Source organism: Myodes glareolus, chromosome 14 (assembly GCF_982192425.1).
Source record: "Myodes glareolus chromosome 14, mMyoGla1.1, whole genome shotgun sequence".
In the NCBI taxonomy this organism is placed as follows: Eukaryota; Metazoa; Chordata; class Mammalia; order Rodentia; family Cricetidae; genus Myodes; species Myodes glareolus.
The window spans coordinates 25,969,468-25,975,057 of NC_142039.1; the positions used below are offsets into that span (position 1 = coordinate 25,969,468).

The 5,590-nt window shown below is 40.6% G+C and overlaps 1 long non-coding RNA gene across 1 annotated transcript; it reads left to right on the plus strand.

Annotated features, from left to right (window-relative positions):
- Positions 1-380: 380 nt before the first annotated feature.
- Positions 381-3,407, plus strand: LOC146891958 (uncharacterized). The gene is made up of 2 exons (XR_015004951.2): positions 381-1,085; positions 2,241-3,407. It is a non-coding gene; the product is annotated as an uncharacterized LOC146891958 (long non-coding RNA).
- The last annotated feature ends 2,183 nt before the right edge of the window (positions 3,408-5,590 follow it).

Below are 5,590 nucleotides of genomic sequence, written 5' to 3' on the forward strand. Positions count from 1 at the left end.
AAAAATTAAGGGGCACACAATCAAGGGAGGCTCTGGTTGTACACTTACGCTCACACCCTTACAAACATTATCTGTATACAAGCGGGTGGAAGGAGGAAAATGGTAGAATACGCACACACTCTAGAGTAGCTTCAGAATTTGTATCTTAATCATCCCAATGAAGCTCCATGGTGAGCCACATCAAACACCCCTTTGTTCTTCTTTAATGACAGACTATGTCGATTAAATCCCAAACAGAGGAACAGGCGACCACGAACCTCTCGCAGAATCTCATATGGGATTAGCAGGGTTAAAGCTGGCAGGAATGACTGTGCCCCTGAGACACACCTGTGAGCGAAACTGCCAAGCTGCCAGGGGAATTGTTGTAAAACAGGGTTGCACTTGAGCTGCCGAGTTAACTGACAAGTTAGTGCAGAAGCAGTCGAAACTTCCCTCTTGCCAGGAAAGAGATCTGCAGAAACTATGAATAGAAAAAAAAAAAAAAAAGGTTCAAGGTAAATGGAGCTGTTTGGCCTAAAGAAAGGCTGATTGTTTTTGCAAAAAATCTTCCCCACAGACTTGGCATCAATTAATAGAGAAGTGATAACCAAGGTAAGAGAATGGGGATTTCAGATGAATATGCAAAAGACTGAAGTCATGTTTAATGCAAAGAAGTAAGCAAACAGTAGAAATAATTAAAAGCTGCTAAGGCATATGTCTGTTGGCTGACACATATGTTATTAAAATACAAGACTATATGGCCAGTTGCTTCTAAGAATGCGTCTTTGCCACAAACCATTCCAATGAGTAACAATGTACGATGACATTTTATATCCACGAGGCACCGTTCATCAAGTCCGTCAGAGTTTCCACACTCGGTGCGGCACTTCAGCAGACGGCCATGACATCCACTGTGGAAGCAATTCACCTCTGCCTTTTCCAAGGCAGCTGCCTTTGGTTACCTGTTCCAGCCAGCTGTTAATCATCCGCAGATGGAGGTTCTGACACAGGCGGCCTCATCTGCCAGTCGGTGAGCCCAACATCTGGCTTCCACCAAGCCCTAGTTCTACTTTATTTGTGGACATTAAGGGATAAAAGGAGAGATGGTTAGTGACTATTTTTTTAATCTCCTACTCATTTTTATACGACTTCTCTTCCCCCTTTCATTTTCTTTCTCGTCTTCTTCTTTCTGCTTCCCACTTACTCTGTCCCCTCCATATCCCTCCTTATTCCTTCTTTTCTTCTTTCCACCATCTCCTATTTCCCCCTCCTCTTTCTTTTAACCATTCTTTCTTCCTTCCCTCCCTCCATCTTTCTTCTCTCCCTCTCTCTTCCCTCTCTCTGAGTAATCACAGATGGCATATCAGATTAGCCTTCAACTACCTGGAATGCCAATGCTTAAAAGATATTCAAAAATCATTGGAAGTTAAATTTGATGTTAAGTAACAAAACCCCAGAATAAAAGGCACCCATAAAATGAGGTTTAGTTGGTCACTGCAGGATTGGTAAGAGTGTCTACTATGGTCTTGCAGCACTGTGGCTTCCTGACATGTGGCTTCCATAAGGTCAAGGAGATTCCCCAAGCCTCTGTCATCACACATATTCTCTCATTTGGGAGGAGGGAGGGCAAGGAGAAGGTTCCCACTCCATTTAAGGAAGACTTTGGAAGCTGTATTTTCACTCCTACTCACCCAGGGGGTGGAACTTAGTCATCTGTGTAAGCCTGGCTATAGGAAGCTGGTGAATGTGGTCTTTATTCAGAGAGGCTGTGCAGCTTCTTACAAACTAGAGGCTCTGTTACTTCAAAGCAGAAAGACAAATAGTGAGGAGCTTCTAGTTTCACCTTCAGTGTGGCCTTCAAGGATCCCAAAATAAATAGAGTATGGATGTCTGCTAACTTAAACAGCAGAATGCAATAGTGAGCCTGAACATACAATAATCCCTATTGTAAAGGGGTCTCCGAGTTCCCACTGCAAAAGACTGAAAAATATCATCTTAGATAATTTATTCATGTATGTGCTATAATACTACTGAATGGATTTGGCTTTATGATGCTCTGGTGCCACTTGGTTAATTCTCAGAAGTTATATGAATTTAGTTATCAATTTATAGTTTAAAATTACCTGTTTCATAAGATCATTTGTTAATTCTCCTATATTGCTATCTTTATCTTGTACTTTGCAGCACAGTTATTAGTATGAATTGTTATTAATAGGAAAAATTGTTCACAGATGTGCTGACACCAACTTGTCTTGAACTAGATTTCCTAGGAGCACCCACGGAGGACAGCAGTAGTGCCCTTGTCAATTGTTACTTGATGTCTGCCCTCACTCCACAGCCACAGCCAAGGTGACAATAACCTCGAATGAGGCTTTATGTGATTCAGATGATGAGCTGACAGAGAAACTTCATCTTCCACCTGAACGGAGAGTCTGCAGAGACTAGAAAATGAGTTTGTTAGAGAAGCCACGATCCATGATTACTCTGAAATGCCAAACAGGATGGGGATGATGTCTCTGTGCTCCATGATGCTACGTAAAGACTGTGTCACATTGAGAGATTGAGGGGCATTGAAATAATGCTTTGCCCTGGACTGGGAGTCAGAGAACAAGGCCATGAGTCAGACAGTAGTTCTTGGTGTCTTTTTTCTTTTGAGAAATGCCAGTCCAGAGGAAATTGAAATCTCTACTTTCATACAAGTTTTAAGTCTGTGGATGTACATGTTTGTGTGTGTGTGTGTGTGTGTGTGTGTGTGTGTGTGTGTGTGTGCGTGTGTGAAGGCCAGAATTCAAAATCAGATGCCTTCCTCAACTTTGTTTTTTGACACAGGGTTTCTTACTGAACCTGGAGCTCATGGATATTCAGTTATTCAGTAGAATAACTGGCCTATGAGCGTCAGTGTTTGTCCTGTCTCCCTTGACCACACTAGCACTGGGGTTATAGACTCTTGCCTGGCTTTTATGTGAGTGTTGAGGCTCTGATTTCACTTCTTCATGCTTGTATGACAGACATTTCACTCATTGAGATATCTTCCCAGTGACGCTTATCTTCTATTGTATCATGAAAATAATTTAGCTATTCCTATTCACTAGCATACTATATACTAATGAGGTAGTGTAGAACTTCAGCTCTTCTCCTGGCTGTGCATTCTGCTCTGTTGAGCAATTTGTTTCCAACTAAGAACATTAGAGAATTTTAGGGACAGGAGCCTGGAATCCTGTTTTTTCCAAAGTCTCCCTGGAGCTTCTGAGGCATCCAACTTGACATCACTCCTTGGATGGGAATTTGGAAAACATTGACCGAAAGAGTTGAGCATTCCTCCTGACTATTTGGAGGGTGTCGTCCAAATCCACTGATGCAAAGATCTTCAGCAAAAGTGGATACAAGAGCATTTTTAATAAATAGATTGTGATTAGAAGAATTGTGAACATGTTGTTTTGTAGTTTCTATTACTAGTTTACACTCTTCTCTTTATAACAGGTGTACTCAAATGCATCTCTCTAGCTTGGAAGCTTCCTAGTATATCTGCTACTTTCCTTTTCTCTTATGTTCACTTCAGTAAGCAAGGTCTTAGCTCAAGCACACCATGCTGTCTGCTTCCACTTTTACAAATGCACAATTGAATCCTTGAATCATGATTTAAGGCTAAAATTTGGCAGCGAGCTCAGCAGTCCATTTATAAAGTGCACAGGTTATCAGGGGTTTCAGTTACTTCATATATCAAAATCTGAAAAGGTACTCCCACGGACACCCACCCATGCCGTACTTACCTTAATCATATATTACCGTTCAAAGATGAGGAGCTTACCCTGGGTGAATGGGAAATTTATGTAAGGTGATCTTATTCTATTTCTGAAATTAGAATTTACTTATGGCACTGTCTAGCAAGCTATGTATTGACATATTTACTGTCAATGGGGTTCAGAATTCGCCACTTCATCTCATCTAGATATGAAGGCTCTATTTAGATGATTTGCATTTGAAGGACTGTCATGCCAGGGAAGGGATAAAACTGAGAGTCCAGTGAAGTAAAAAGGCTGAAAGGCAATCTAGCAAACCACACACCTGGGTAGCTTCACTTAGACTTGCTTCCTTTCAGTGGAAAGAGCCAAGCATGTTTCTGTGCATCAAATCATTTATTCCTTTCTCCCTCAGCTGCTTTCTTTAGGTACATAATAGCGTCTCCAGTATTCCTATGCTATTGACTTCTCTTGTTGAAAACAATATTGCTGGCTCAGTCAAACTTTGTCCCTTGTCCTTAACCTTCATGTTGTTTGACTTTTTCTTGTGAGACTTGAACACATGTCTACTCAGCCCAGATAGGGTATCAATGACAGACCAACAAAATAATTCTAACAAAGTTCACCTTTTTGGATGAATTAATTAATTGGTGTTACTAACAGGAGTAAGGGTGAGGGGCTACTTTCAGGAATGTGGGCCACTCACATGTACCTGCATCACCCAAAGGTACTCCCTGGGATGGGTAGTGACTAATGAAACCGGCGGTCATGAAGATATCTGCATGGCAGGTTGCTTGATGTTTTGAGGATCTCTGTACCCAATAATATGTATTGCTTACATTATAATCCGGGGGAAGGAGGAGCTCGTGAATCTTATAAATTCTGAGTATTTTCTGAAAGTTTTAATTGTTTGCTTTATAAGTCTTAGAAGTCTCCCTCTAGAATGAGGTGTTTCAATACTATACATCTTAAAAGAACACTCTCCTGACTCACCTGCTCTGTTACTTAGAAACCCTGTTTGGCTTCAATATTGTTTGTGATTGTCTGTAAGATCTTAAAAATTAAGGAATCCTCCCTTGCCTCTCTTCCCCTACTCCACACTTTCACCCTTCTTTTGCTATTATGATATTATGATATATATATATATGTATATATATATATATATGGGTGTGTATGGGTGTGTGTTATATAATATAAAATTTATACCTTATAATGTGCACTAGAGTCTGCCTATGGTTTTTTAACCATAACTCTTTTCCTAAGGCAGAACCCACCCATTCATTATCTCTTACCACTAAAGGAAGACATAGACTCTCTCAGGTACTCATGGCTCTCTGTCTTGGATCTGACAATAAAGAAATCCTCAGATCTATCCATGGTCAATAGTAAATGACATGACTCTCATAACAGAGGGGTCCTGCCTTGTGCTCTTGTGGGAGTAGTGTTGCCCTGAGAAACACAGAAATTGAACAGACTGACTTTCTGGAATATTCCCCTCAATCCATTATTATTATGCATAAAGACCCTTTAAAACAATGAAACAATGTTTGAAGAGGTGAGGCATAGTGAATTTCTTGGAGGGTCCTGTAAGAGGTCAGAAACAGCTGGACATGGGAGCTCCTAGCCTCTTCTCATATACCCTGTTCTTAGTATCTTTAACTTCATTCTTGGTAATCCCTTTAAAATAACTAAAATAAATAAGCAAATATGTTCCTCAGTTTGATGAGCATCTTGAGCGAATTAATAAAATGTGACCTGAGAGGTTTGTGATAGCCCAACCTATAGTGGTCAGTTCGAACAAAAGAGAAATAGTACAGAACATCCAAAGAGACTAACTTACAACTTATGTAATCTAATGCCATCCCCGGGTG